This window comes from Trichosurus vulpecula, chromosome 3 (genome assembly GCF_011100635.1).
Source record: "Trichosurus vulpecula isolate mTriVul1 chromosome 3, mTriVul1.pri, whole genome shotgun sequence".
Taxonomy (NCBI): domain Eukaryota; kingdom Metazoa; phylum Chordata; class Mammalia; order Diprotodontia; family Phalangeridae; genus Trichosurus; species Trichosurus vulpecula.
This window is the reverse complement of record NC_050575.1, coordinates 69890426-69906171: the sequence shown is the minus strand read 5'-3', so window position 1 is coordinate 69906171 and position 15746 is coordinate 69890426. Positions and strand designations below refer to the sequence as shown.

The window sequence follows — 15746 nt, the reverse complement described above, 5'->3', positions numbered from 1 at the left end:
GGACCCAGGGCTGTTGCCAGTGGGGTCCCCAGTGTAGCTGCTGTGCCTCCACTCTCGTTCTTTTTGCCAGGTGGGGGAGGGTAACTCATATTCCCTGCCATTCTTCAGCACCCTCTTTCCTTAATCTGAGCTGGAATGAGAGGAGTTAACAGAATCTGCTAAAATGTTTTTAGCTGTTCTGGCTTTGCACTGAAGCCGTATTCGGTCAGAGCCAGCACAAGGTGAAGGATCTTAATGGCTCTCACTTTTCCCTGTACCCTCAGCTGGTCAGAGCCAGGACAGGGAGAAGGCACTTAGCCCTAGCCTAGGAAGAACTGGGACCACGGGGAGGGGGGCCTTAGGGGTTCTGACTTTTTACTGTGGGGTCTGGACCACAGGAGAAGGCACCCGAGCCTCTAGCCTAGTCACAAGTAGGACCAAAGGGAGAGAATCTTAGTGGGGTTTTTTTTTTAACTTTTATTCAAGTAAACTTCACTTCTGTGACCAATCCTTAAAAACTTCTTTGAAAGTGAGCGCTTTGAACCTGCCAGTCAAGGTGAGTGGGACTCTGGAAAAGATCCAGTGGCTTCTAGTCCCAGCTCCCTCATACTGAAGAGCTCAAAGCTTAGTCTCTGAGGCGTCTCTTTTTTCCGCTGTATGCATTTTCCCAATTTATCTTAGTGCCAAATAATATAATAAATTCTGCTAACACAAATGTTCTAGTGAGATTTTCCAATCAGATTCAGTTACCTGGATCTATATTCCCAGTGATATTACACAGTTCTCTTTCTGGAATCCAGGAAAGGGTTAAGTGTTAGTCCTATTCCAAAGTGCAGCTTTGAAACCTGCCTCTCTTTGATCAGTGAAGTGACCCTCTTTTTTCTGTCTCTCCCTTCACCTCCAGAACTTGGCCAGAGTCCAAGGAGGGAGGGAGAGAGAGAGTTGGGGGTTTGTTTGTTTTTTTGCCGACAACCTTTCTTTAAGAGACCATCAATCTTTCAGGCCCAGGTGTAGTTTTTTTTTTCTTTTCTGGCTGGCTGCATTTTAAATCTTATGGTGGCAGACTCAGAGATTTTTATACAGACACAGAGCAGACAAATACAAACAGAAAGCACAGATAAGTGATAACTTTTCTTGGTCTTCAGATTACTCAGAAACCCGTTGCTATTACAACTGAAGAGTCCTGTGGGATGGCAGTTGGGACTGAATGCCAGTAAACCTAAGGAAATCCCCCCATAGCCACATTGATCTCTTCAGTGGCGTCCCACTGACGGATGAAGAAGAAAAAAAATCGCAAAATTCCCAAACAAAACAGCCTCTGTAGAGAGGGAATTTGCTGGCCTCAGGGGTTTTGGGCATTAGGGCCCAAGCAATCCAGTCAAGCCATCCTAGGTGCTTGAAGGACCTCCCAGCTAAGAGAAGGGGAAAAGATAGGTTTACCTTTGGATTGGAGGGGGTACAATTCAGAGACTCTACTCCACATTGAGGGGAAGGTCAGTCAGAGACTCTGCCCACTCAGGGATGCCAAAAACTTTTGGTTTCATGATATGTTGAGGTGGAACTGTCTCAAAGAATTCAGAGTCAGACTGCCTTTAATCCAAGTATAGGCATTTATTGGAACCAGCAACTTCAGAGAAAGCAAGATGGATTTTTATAGGGTAAAGATGCTGATTACACAATCAAAATTTACATAGACTATAGGAATATGATTAATATCAAAAAGGTAGGAAGAGTTTGTTAAGGGATTAGGTAATGGAGGAGGGATCCCTTCTATGGTTCGGTGGTCATATATTCTGGTTGTGCTGCCGTTTAATTGGCTAGCTATTGTGTTCCTGTCTGGTCAAGATGGAGAGTTAGGTATTGTGGTCCTGTCTTGGGCTAAATATGATTGTGGTTGAGTACAGGAGCCCGTCTGTTCAAATATGTGAATTGGATCTGAGGGCAGGGGCTAGCTAGGGGCAGTGGCTGTATTGGATCCGGGGGCCTGAGGTGTGGTTAAAGCCAGATTGTGGTTAAATCAGGATGTGCCTGCTGTTTAGTGGGGCCCATAAGGAAGTTAGAATATTGGGGCTGGGGGCAACTTTATTAGGATTCCATCAATAATAATATTTGTTTCCTCACAGTTGAGGAAAGCTCACCTTTTGTCAGAGGAGGTGAGGCTGTTGTGAGGAAAGCATTTTGTAAACTGTACATGGTAATAGAGAGCTGGGCTCCGCTTCAGAAAAAACTGAATTCAAGTCCAATCCTTTAACCGTCCATGTTGGCTGTATGATCTCTACTAAGGCATTTCCCTCTAAGAGAAGACTAAGACTGTACGTTGCAGAGAAGGTGCTAGTTGACATTAGTAGAGGAAACACCCCATGGAGAGTTGTCTATACCAATGAAATCGTGAGCCGGGTATTTTAAAATGCCATGTAAATGTGAGCTAATCTTTCCCAAAGTGGAGGGAATGTTAATATTGGGACACAGGAAGCAGTGGGAGACAGAGGAAAGATCCATAAACTTAGAGTAGTCAGAGAACATGGGTTTGAATCCCCTCTGTCACTTACTACCAGTTTGACTGTGGGAAAAGTCACTTCACTTCTCTGGGCCTCAGTTTCCTCATCTTAAAAATGAGGTGATTGGACCAGATGGTTTCTAAGATTTCTTTCAGCTCTAAAGCTGTTTTCCTATGATCTCATGACCTGTGAAATGATGCCATGTCATCCTCTTCACTCTGAGTCTATCCAAGTCTTTTTACAGACCCTGGAATAAGGGAATCGAATGAGTACCTACTGTGGGCACTACGCAGTGTGCTAAGTGCTTTGCAAATATCTCATTTGATTCTGACAACAACCCTGCAAAGTAGGTGCTATCTCCATTCTACAATTGATGAAACTGAAGCAAGTTAAGTAGTGGCTTGTCCAGGGTCACACAGGATCTGGATTTGAATCTGGATTTGAATTCAGTTCATCCCAACTCCAAGCCCAGTGCCCTAGTCACTGCGCCACCTAGCTGCCTTGAATAAGCGTTTTCAGTTTTTAATATGCTACCTCCCTAGGACGTAATAAATTCCTTGAGGACTGAGACCAAGTACAGGGTCCTATTTAGTCTTTGTAAACTCTCCCCTCCCCCAGGACCTAGTACAGTGCTGTTCACATAGTAAGGCCCTAATAAATGTTAAATGAATTTTATTTTGACTTTTTTTTTTGCAGTACTTGGCTATTGGCCCTGCTGTTATTTCTAATAACATGTCTAGTACGATAGATAAGTTTGATATTTAGTGTTACTAGTGATTGAAAAGATTTTTATGCATCTATCAAATCTCTCTTTTTATAAGTTTTTATTGATATTTTCTGTTTCTTACCTTACCATAGTATCCAATATATCCCTCCCCCTCTCCCTCAAGCATCCCTGAAAAATTTAGAGAGGAAAAACAAAGTCAGCACAACTGATCAGTACATTGAAAAAGTCTGAAAACACATACAATGTGTAATACCTGTTGACCTCTCACCTCTGCAAAAGAGTAAGCTGGGAATGTTTTCTCATATCTTTTCATTCAAGTCTCATATCAATTCTCTTTTAAACAAGAAATCGGAATCAGTGGTTCCCTCCATGACACAGACTCCCTGCCCACTCTTTCTAATACTTAGCCCCCTCAGGTCACTGACTCAGCTCACAGGGGAGTTGGAATACTCCTCTTTACCCCACCCTCCCCCATTGCCTCTTCCAGCTTCTCCCTCTGCCTTTATCACTCAGTAACCTCGCACCTCTGAGGTTTATGCTATTCATATTTACTCCTCTTCCAATCAAAATCTTTAGTTATTGTCTACAGACCTGCAGGTTACTCTCTTCCTCAATGCTTTCAATACCTGGCTCACAATTGTACTCTCCTCCCCAACTCCTGCTCTTACAGTAGGGGACGTCAGTCAATACACATATTGACTCTCACTAGGACACCCTAACCACTGAGCTCCTCAGCCTGCTCACTTCACATGACCTACTCTTTCACTCTACCTCAGCCATATACAAGATAATCATACCATCGATCTTGCCATCACCCACATAAGCACCACCTCCAAGTTCAAGAATGCTGAAATCTCTTGGTCTGATCACCATCTATTCTCCCCATGTCTTCTATTAACAAACCGTCTTTCATTTTACACCTTGACTTCTAGTACCTCAACCCTTCAGTTCTCTCCCTGGCCATCCTCCCTAGACTACCTACCAACTTTCTCCTCTGTTCCTCATCTTAACCTCTCAGGGAACCAGTTCAACTCTGTACTATCCTGTTCTCTTGAGTTGCTGGTCCCTTTAAATCACCAAATGTGCCTTGCCAAACCTTAGCCTTGGATCACTATCACCATCTGTCACCTTCACTTCTATGCATGTGCTGAATGTAGGTGGAGAAAATCACACAACCATTCTAACTGGGTCACTAGATATTTGTTGCATAACTGCAAATGAGTCCTTTCTGCTGCTTAGATAGTCCTTCTACACCTGTTGTTATCAACTCAATATCCCACTCTCCACAGAGGCTCTTTTGAACTTTTGTATCCCTCCCCAGACCTCCCATGGCTTCCCCTCCCCTCTACTCTCTCAGCTGAAAACCTTGCTTCATCTTTTACAGAAAAAAATTGAGGCCATTTACCGTGAGCTTCCTCTTCCCTCTTCCTCTTCTCATTTCACTCTGCTACTAACTCCTCCCTCACCCCTATCTCACACAAAGTGGTAGCCCTGTTCGTTACCAGAGCAAGTCCCTCTACCTGCAGAAGCATTCTCACTCCATCCCTTATCCTCCAACAGACTGGCCCCTCTGTCATCCCCATTCTGTTACTTCTATTCAACCTCTCCCTGTCTATGGGCCCATTTCCTACTGCCAACAAATATGCTTATGTCTCCCCCACCCTCAAAAAATCCTCACTTGATCCATCTCCACTAGCCATCATCCTATATCTCTTCTTTCCTTTGTGACTAAACCCCCTGAAAAAGCTGTCTACAATAGGTGCCTTTACTCCCTCTCCCCTCACTTCTTCATCCCTTAAACCTCATCATTCCACCAAAACTGCTCTCTCCAAAGTTACTAATGATCTCTCAATTGCCAAATCCAGTGGATTCTTCTCAGTCTTCTTCCTGAACTCTCTGCAGCCTTTGACACTGTTTATCACCCTCTTCTCCCTGATACTCTCTTTTCTCTAAGTTTTCAGGGCACTTCTCTCTCCTGGTTCTTCTACCTATCTGACCTTTCCTCAGAGCCTTTTGCTGTATCCTTATCCAGGTCATGCCCTCTAAACATAGATATTCCACAGGGTTCTGACCTGAGCTGCCTTCTCTTCTCCCTTTATACTAGTTTACTTGGTGATCTCATCTGTTCCCATGGATTTAATTACCATCTCTATGCTGATGATCTATGCATCTTGTCCTAACCTCCCAGCTGCCTCCAATATCAAATGCCTTTCAGACATTTCAAAGTGGATATCCAACAGACATCTTAACATGTACAGAACCAAACTTATATTTCACCTAAACCCTCCCTACCTCCCTATTACTACAATTGACAACACCATCTTTCCAATCCCTCAGGCTTGTAACCTAGATGTAATTCTTGACTTTTCACTGTCAGCTCCTATCTACAATCTTTTGACAAGGCCTATCAGTTTCACACATGCAACACCTCTTGAATATTCCCCCATTTCTCTGACACTGCCACCACCTTAATGCAGGTCCTCATCACCTCACAATTAGACTATTGCAATAGCCTGCTGATGGATCTGCCTGCTTCAAGTCTCTCCCCACTCCAATCTAGCCTCCATACTGCCACCAGACTGATTTTTTTCTAAAGTACCGGTCTGACTATGTCACTCCCCCCACCCCCAATAAACTCCAATGATTTCTGTCACCTCCAGGATCAAATATAAAATCCTCTGATATTCAAAGACCTCATAATTTACTCCCCTCCTACACACATACCTTTCCAATTTTCTCATACTTTAATCCCTGAAACATCCTCTTTGATCCAGTGACACTGGCCTCCTCACTGTTTGACACTGCATCTCTCAGGTTCAGAGATATTAAGTGTTGCTTAATATCTGGGCATTTTCTTTAACTGTCCTCCATGTCCGGAATACACTCTCTCCTCAGCTCTGCCTACTGGCTTCCCTGCCTGGGTAAGTAATTGGTAATTGTATTTTTGTTTCTTTTCCCAATATTTGCCTGTGTGTGTTATGCATAGTAAGTGCTTCTTAAATGTTTGTTGAATGATTTATACTCTTGCACTCACTCTTCTACCTTTTTCTAGTTGCCTCTTACCCTCTTCACTCCTAAGTTTGGTATCCCTTTTGAATCCATACACCCTAATAGTGTTCTTTGATAGAACTGGAAAACTATTCCAGGCTCTAGAGAGGAATAGCTAGTCCCTCTTAACCACTGAATTGAAACTTCTCCATGGTTCCTGTGGGCAAAGGAGTAAAAGAATGACACGGGTAGCGTACTTTCTAGAAATTAGAACTATACATGTAATATGGCTACAACAGCTACCTGGTTAGCTATATAGGTCTGTGTGGGATACAAGATTGTGAAAGCTTCCCATGAATAAATCAGGCAAGGTAATACTCAAATAGTACAAATTTAGTTAGGATGTAAACCTCACTAGGCCTAAGTTTCGTTTTCCTGTAAATCATATGATTTCGGGGAAATCAGGTGGTCTCCCCTTTTCCCCCTCCCCTAGCCTACTCCCATGCCGTCATCTTAACATTGAAATTTCCCTATAAGTTAATTCTGTAGTTTCTATGCTAGTATTGGGTAAACTTATGCTGGGATATATCGTGAGGCCACCTGTCCCAGCAAATAGGGACAGGGGTCCAGCCTCTAGGGGTGGAATTTCTTAGAATTGTTTGTACAAGGTTATATATCCCCTTGCTTGCCTTCTCCCCCTTGCCTCTCTGCACTACCATCCTGCCCTGGTAGTGGGAGATGCCCAATTCTCGCGAGACTTGATCAAATAAAGCTTCTGTTTTGTTTCTACCTTGAGAAAACCGAGACACCTCTGTTTTTGTTTATTTTGAGCCTGTGGTTTGTCCCACACAGGTCCTTCCCTTGGTCCAAACCTGAAACTTAAAAGAAATCCTAAATTTAACAATGTTTGGAGTACATTTAAATCATTTCCCTCAGTTTCTGAGTCACAAATATATGTTGTAGAAACTGCTTAGTGAAGTCAAGTCCATTAGCATTTAACTCTTTACTAGGTGCTGGGCTCTGAGCTGAGGGCTGGGGATACAAAGAAATGCAAAAATAGGGGCAGCTAGGTGGCGCAGTGGCTGGTAGAGCATCCGCCCTGGAGTCAGGAGGACCTGAGTTCAAATGCAGCCTCAGAGACTTGACACACTTACTAGCTGTGTGACCTTGGGCAAGTCACTTAACCCCAATTACCCTGTCTTCCTCCCTCCAAAAAAACATAAAATCCAAAAAAAAAATAGCCCCTGTCCTCAAGGAGCAAACATTCCAACAGGAAAGGCAATATATCATCAACTATGTACATGCAAGGCATATTTAGAGAAAATTGTAGGTAATCTTGGAAGGGAAGGCACCACAGTTAGGGGAGGGGGGGGAAGGGGGAGAGAAAAGGGAAGGAAAAGGAGAAATAGCAGGTGGGGTAGATGCCAGAAAAGGCTTCTTTCAGAAAGTAGGATTTGGGCTATCTTGAAAGAATCCAGGGAAGCCAGGAGGCAGAAATGAAAAAAGGGCTTTGGACACATAGCCAAGTGAAAAGAGAAATTTTGAGGTGGAATGTTCTGTGAGAAACAGCAAAAAGGCCAGTATCACTAGTTCACAGGGTACATAGGAGGAAGTAACGTGTACTAAGACTGAAAAGTAGGAAGTGTCTAGGTTGTGAAGGACTTTAAAGGCAAAACGGGAATTTTTTTTTTGATCCTAGAAGTAACAGGAGGCCACTATAGTTTATTCAACAGGGAAATGATAAGCAACATAGGTTTAAAACATTACTGAAGGAAAGTAGGAAAGTTACTGCATCTCAGTTTCACTTATAAAATTATGGTATTTTAAATTTTAGAGTTGGAATGAACCTTGGAGGGCATATAATTCAAAGTCTGTAACCCAACTTCTCAAAACAAGTTCACAACTCAGGATGAAGCACTATTCTTTTCAATTGGAATTGGAAATAATTGAGTCAATGAAGATTACTGGTGGTGTGTGGGACAAAAGACCACTACTCCATTAATCAAGACAAAGACTTGGATACCTTGAAAGCAGAAAGTAGTTTATTACTTTCTCACAAGAAAGGCTACAGCCCCTTGTCGCTTAGCGTAGCGCCAGGGAGTACGATTTTGGGGAGCCGTGCCCCTGCCTTATACCCCTAATGCAACATTTCACCTCCCTAACTCCATCTCCTCATCCCAGTGGCTGAGCCTGGAGCTCACAGAATGTTCTCGGGAATCTTCTAACAAAAGGCAGTGGAAAATTACAGGGTCTTGCCCAGAGACAAAGAACAAAGAAGGTTTTCCCACATGTCCGAAAACAGGGTCTTGTGCTGCTACAAAGCATGTTTTCGCCAGGTCAGCTAGCTGCGGGTGCTGCTTTGTAAGAGAGTACGTTCCAACAAGCCCAAGGCCCATTTTCCCAAGGCCACGGAGGGACTTCACAAGTTTTATTCCCACAGAGGGGTATTAAACTAGATCACCTAGTGGTGTTAGACCAGATCACCTGATTTTAGAATGAAAATATCAAAGGAAAAAATAAAGGGAAAATTCTTCAGTAAATGAAGCCTAAAGGCATAATTGCAAGCAAAGGCAGGCATGGTAGATAGTTTATTCTCCCTATATCTTCATAGATGAGCAAGAAAGCAAAGGTTCTTGGCTCTGCTTTTCTTTTTTCTAGTGGAGAGTAAAACAAAAAGCCCTTTTCCTTGATCTCCCTGGTGTTCAAGCGAACAAAGGCTTCTTAGCCCATCTTATTTTCTTCACTTTTGAGCTGAGATGTGCTAGTTGCATCTGGTTAAGTTCCTAACTTGTCCCTCTTGCTGTCTCTTGACCTCCTTCATCGTGAGCAGAGGAGGCCAGCACTGGGTGTTCCAGGTCTTTCTGCTTCTATTGGTGGGCATAGTAGAAAGCTTCAGATTGACTCTTCTCAGGTGGTATAATGGTAAAATAAATGGGAAGATCTTTCCCATCCATTAATAGGCCCATGTGACCTGTTTAAGTCACATGGAAGCCTAAGTCACATGAGTTTGAGTCACATGAAGTTTGTGGTGGGAGGAGCTTGCTGAATGTGTGGAATGGGAAGGGGTAGAGCGGGAAGGGTGGAGCAGAGCTGAGAGGAAGTTGGTCAGAGCTGGGAAGGAGGAGCAGGCAGAGGAACCAGTGTGAGTGAGAGAGGGAGTGATTTTACTTGAGGGTGTTCATCTGTGGGAAGGCCTGGGGATGGCGGTGCCCCCTGCATTGCTAATGTGTATAGATTTCTTTGTTGTTATGATGGATTTGGCTTTCTGGTGTTTGAATAAATGTTTTGGTTCTGCCTTCCATGTGGAGAATCTGTTATAGTTTGTAATTCATTATGGCGCTCATAGCCACGGTAGGCTCTGTGAACATCGCATTGGTGCTACAGGTGAGCATATGAAAGGCCTCTCTAGGTGTAGGTCAGACTCCAGAACTAATCTGGTTAGACCTGTTAGACCTAGTATGCAGAATCAGAACTTACCTACGAGAGCCTTGGTACCTGAGAGCTTCACCCTGAGCAAATGGAAGCTTTGAAGATCTGTAAGATATCTGAACCTCAGGACACCAAAGATATTGGAGGACCTGAGATTGGGAGACTCATAAATTGGGAGCTAAATGCTCCTTGCTCACGTGGGATGTCTCCTCATTACTTGCCATCTTGGGAAGGCTGCACTATGCTGTTTCATTGGACTCTATATTTTGTGGACCCTGCCAGATCAACTGGGTCTTCCTTTATCCTACTTCCTGTTTCCTTTGTCCTTGTGATGAGCAGTTGCTGCCTCCTGAAGGAAAAACTCCTTTCTGCCTCTCCCTTAAACCCTATCCCCCTCAGGCATACAGCTCCATAATTAATATTGTCCTCTGTGCTTCTATTTCACTGAGCTCTCTAGATCTCCAGATATCTATATCAATATATATATATATAGAGAGAGAGAGAGAGAGAGAGAAAGATGTATGTATGTATGTGTATTAGGAGGGCAGAGTTTATAATCTCAAAGAGGATCATAAACATGTCTGAAACGTTCGGAACCGCCGGATATAAGAAACTCTCAAAGTAGAAGGCAGAAGAATCAAAACATTTATTTAGGCTCCACAGTAACCAACCCATGAACCAGCAACCCCATTTTGATATATTGATCAAAAGCTTCCAGGCCCAATAAGTACGCCTTGAAAGAGTAACCAGGAGGCTACAGAGAAGCATGATTGCGTAAAGCAAAATCATGTTTCCCCCTCTATGGTAATAAGATTACCCACTGGCCTGAAGTCTTTGTTCAGCTTTCTCCCGTAGGTCAGCTCTGCTACTGGCAGCTCCTGCTTCAGCTGTGTCTGTGGCTGTGGCTGTAACTGACGTAACTGTCGTAACTGCCTCTGTAACTGCCTCTGGCTCCAACTGTAGCTGTAACTGTCGCTGTAACTGTCGCTGTAACTGTCGCTGGCTCCAACCGGAAAAGGAAAAGAGAATCTTCCAGCTGTCCTCTCCCCTCTCATAGAGTCTTTGACATCATCAAGCACCGCCTAAACGACCAGGGCCGATTGGTTCCTGACCTGGCCCCTCCCCCTAGCATAGCCGTTAACACCTCCCCTCAGCCAGCCCCATGACTCATCACACAGGAAGTTGTCTGCTGCCTGGAATGCCCCCCGGGCCTCCTGCCCCGGAAGAGCAAGCCACAGTGTCCAGAGGCTCAATGAGGTAAGCTGAGTCATTCAAAGAAAACAAAGGCCATTCTGGCTACAGTATGTGCATGTATAAATACATACATATACACACACACACACACACATATGTTTTAAATGTATGCTGTATCTCTTAATCTCCTACTCTTTCCATTTGCTGGCATTCAGGGGAGACTGACTTCCTCCAGAATACGCAGACTCTCTGACTGCCTTTTCCAATACTAGTTGCTTCTTTTTTTCCTGTTAATCCTTATTCCATAGCCACCTATACCCAAATACTGAAGACCAACAGGAGGAGTGGGCATATTCCTTATTCCCTACTCACACTTCTGAAGTTTGTCACTATCACTCAGTAACCTCTCCTCCACTGACATTAACTCCATCCATTTATGTCAACTAGTCCTGACCCTTGTTAAAGGAAGCCCTGTTCTACCTTCTCTCTCATCTCACCTGTGTTAATCCTGTGATTGACCAGTTTAACCATATATTTTCCTTTATTCTTAAATTGTGCTTATGCCTTTGTTTTGTTTCATATCAGGTCTTTGCAAACTTTAACATCTACTGGCATTCTGTAAGGGGGAAAATCTTCTGCCCTGATTATGCCAATTGTAGGGTGGCATATCCTCCAAAAGAATATTGAAAGAGGGGTCCATGCCAGCTTGGCTATTAATACATTTTATTAGGGTTAATTAGGTTAATTGGGGTGTCTACTCAGAAGAGGCCAGTCATCCTGGGTGGCAGCAGGAAAAAATAACATCATTTATCCTCCCACCAACCCCATGTTCTGACCAGAACAAAGAAGGCATAGTGTCAGGGATGGCCCAGGAACACACACAAGTTTTCCCAGGGGATAGTTGGAGCTTCTTTTGATGTTTACCTTTAGTCAAGGTAATTTACATTCTTCTGTGGAGTCACAGGTCATGTTCCCACTCTGGCTGTCACTGTATACCTCCATAACATTTTCCCTTCTTTTTTCAAAGACTTCAGTAACTTGTTCCTAATCTTCCTTTCCACCCCAACCCCTGGCTTCATACTTTGGAACTTAAATATATATGTTGCCCCCTTGAATATACTGTCTTCCTATTTTATCAACTTCCTCAACTCCCGTGGCCTACATCTTTACCTTATTTACCTACAGGGATGTTTATATTTATAAATGTATTACCTCCATGATCTTGAGTTCTGAACTTCCCCTTTCTGATCTTAACCCATCTTTCCATCTCTCCCTTTCCCCTCACTCCTCATAAATCTATTCTTTGTCTTCATTGGAACCTCAACTTTCTCCACTCTCCACTGTTTTCTTGGTTCACTTGGTTCACCTCACTCACCACAAACTTAATCTTACAGTTGACCAGTTCAACAATCAATTATCATCTATTCTTAAATTCCTTATCCTCTTGTTCTTTTTCAGCTCAGGCCTTTGAAAACTCTAACCCTGAGTTACCTTCACTGTATTCCTTCTCTACTCCTTCAGTGAAGCTGAACACTATTTAAAAAATCAAGTAACTATGCTCATAGGTCCACTACAAATTTATGTCATTGTAGGTCAACTTCCCCTCAATATGATCTTTTAAAAGCTACACCCAGAATCAAGATATTCTTTGGATCTGAATCTGTTCAATCCACAGCTCATAAATCCCCTGCTGATGTTCCCCTTTAACAGATCAAATCAGATTATACATTAATTCATAGCAAAAGGCATTGATGTAGACAGGATTTAAAAAAAAAAGATTAAAATAAAGGAAAAATCCCAACCCTGCTAAACCTAAGGAAATCAGTGCCAATGAGAGAGGGAATAATCCTCCCTAGAAAACTCAATCCCAAAGCCATCATTTGTACAGAACAGCTGTTGTGCCCTGCTGTTGAGCTGCTTTCTCTGCAGAGCCTCCTCTACTGAACAATTGCTGTATACTACTTCTCTGAAGATCATTACTATCTTCTATTCAATACTTTTGCTAATGTTTCATCTTGCACTAGTGGGCTTGGCTAAAAGAGTGGCTCAGTGTGCTATATCCAGTCAAGCCACTGTGTGGTGATCTGAGGTGGAGTGGTACAAGCCCCTTTTCTTGGGCATATGCAAACAAATCTGCCCAACTCCCAACTTTAAGATGGCAATTTACTGACGCTACATGCACAAATAATATCAGCCATCTAAGCTTTCAACCTCTATTTACTACCTGTTGATCACACACAAGGATATTCCAATAATATATGATTCATAATTCACTTGGTTTCTTGTCCTCACATAGTAGATCCCAGTCCTTTTCCCTTCTCAACATGAGCTCCAAAGAATTACTCAATATTTAAATGAAAATACATTTACTACAAACATAGACACAAATATGTATAATGACAGACTTTTGAAAGGAAGAATTTTTAAGCATCCTCTTCTCCATCTCCCATGCACACATTTGAGAGGGGAATTTGACTGACCAAACTTCAGCTCCCCTTGCCCTTTGCGTGACCAGTGTTTAATGATCTGTACTTTCCAGCTGGCAGCCCAGTGGATGAAGCCTGTGGTCTGATACTTTGGCTGCTAATGCTGGGAAAATTCCTACCTAGGAAGTTTGTGTGGTCACCTCCCTTTTTCCATGTCTATTCATGATAGTTAGCCAATATAGCTAGAAACAAAGAGGCAAGTTATTTATTAGGTACTTCCATGAAATGGCTTTGGAGAAACTCTTTACTTTGAGCCAACCACACAGTCAGAACCCTGGGTGTTTCCTATACTCATAGCCTCAACGCCAGGAATAACCATCAACAAAAAATAATCAAATGAGATAATATTTATAAAGTGCTTAGCACAGTGCCTGGCACATAATGAGCGCTATATAAATGCTAACTTTTTATCATAAATTAGACATAAAGAGCATTAAAATAGGGGAGCATTGATTATGCCCAGCTAAACATTGTACTAGACCTCCCAACCTGGGGGAAAACTGATAGCTGTCTTTTGTGATTAACCCCAAGGGGTCTTCAATTGTCAACTTGTGTCTCTTTGGTACCTAAACACTTGAAAATTGAACAGGCAAAAACCAGATTACCTGCTTTGTTAGGGTCTTGACCAGCAAGTTGCCCTATCTCAGTACACAATGATGAGGCGGGAGCAATGATAGTTATAACTCCGATTTATCGGAAGCCATTATCCATATTTATAGGTTTTTGCACTACATAAGCAGAAGCAGGTGTTCAAGGGGATGAAAGCATGGGAAAAGAGATGTGCTTCAGTAATGTATTGTTGCACTTAGATATCTGGTGGGAAGAATCTGGATTATTGTAAACTATGCTGCCTACAAGCGTATGGGAAAACTAGGGCTGTGGTAAGGTGGTTTCCATAGGAGTATGGGAACAGGAGGGGAGTGCTATTCTACAGTGACAGGGAAGGCTGGGAACAGGAGGGGAGTGCTGTTCTACAGTATCTAAAGAGGCCTGGGAAGGCTCGGGCAGGATGCAAACTGATTATCAGAACTGTATGAGCTATGTGAGGCACAGGGCAGGATGCCCTTGTAAAGTATCAAAGAAGTTCCCATTAATTAAAGCATGTTTGTGTTAGGCACTGGTTCAAGAGCGTTAGGTAGTGGCCAGCTATGTTCCTCCTACTGGGCTTGTGAGTCCTTGGTGGATGGACTCTGCCTGCATGAGAAAGGATGGCTATCAGAGCAAGAGGGGTGCTGTTAGGGGGGCTGCTAGGGACGGAAGTCTTTCCTCCAGGCGCCTACCGTTCCAACTCCTACTAAGCCTGTCTGGTTTTACCCAGGAAACAGGCCAAGCGCTAGGGTCCGAGCAGCCCCGGGGTCGGCACTAACTCCCTACACTGCTTCCCAGTGGAAAGCTGTCTTAGCAATTGTTACATATGCATTTCTTCTAAATTGCTGCTGCCAACACTGCTTCTTACCCACAGGGAGTGTGTGTAGTTCTTTGGAGGAGGTAGCTCATGGTTCTAGCTATTTTAGCTCTTTGATGCATCAGGCCCACAGCCTCACCCAGCCAGGATGGCAAAAAAAAAGTCCTTTAGGTCAGGTCTGTGTGGCAACCTTGCTCCTCTTCAGTGGGAACTCCTTTAGGCCTGCTTGATATTTGAGTTGGAGTGAGTAAATTCATTTTAACTGTAATCATTCTCTTAGCAGCTAGGTCCAAGGCTATACCATTAATTTACCCTGAAACATCACTTAGCAACATATAGGGAGAAAAAGGGAGGAATTTATAAGCTTTCACCTGAATTTCTATGCCCAGGTTACTGGACCTAATCTGAACTGAGCCATCACTGCTTTATGGCAATCCTTTTATTGTTTCCTGATACTTAATGGGTAAGCAAACTCACCAGGGTGACTATTCCAAACCTTCCTTTTTCGCCTAAAGCCCCCTACATGACTGCCTCCACTCTGCCTCTCAACAAATGATCTCCCTTACTTTACCAAGAAAATAGAGATCATCAAGGGGGCAGAGCCAAGTTGGCAGAGTGAAAACAGGGACTTGCTTGAGCTCTCCCCCAAATTCTTCTAAACGCCTATAAAAATGACTCTAAACAAGTTCTAGAGCTACAGAACCCACAAAATGACAGAGTGAAACAAATCTCCAACCCAAGACACCCTGGATGGTCGCTGGGAAGGGTCTATAGCACCATGCTGGGAGCAGAGCAAAGGCCAATGTGGGCCGTGCTGGGACAGACCAGGCCAGAGCAGACTGAGCAGAGGGACCAAGCTTCAGGGCCCTGACTCACCAAGCTGTTGCAGTTTCCAGACTTCTCAACACACAAATGCCAAAGACAACTTAGCAGGTCAGTGGGAAAACTCTGTTGGACCTGGGTAAGAAAAGGGCATGGTCCAGGCCCCGGGGCAGTGGAGGTGGCTATGTCAGCAGAGACAGCAGCAGTGGTGGTGGTGG

General features: G+C 43.5%; 1 pseudogene; it reads right to left on the bottom strand.

Annotated features, from left to right (window-relative positions):
* Positions 1-15746, bottom strand: part of LOC118842088 — a 35795-nt pseudogene that overhangs the window by 893 nt on the left and 19156 nt on the right.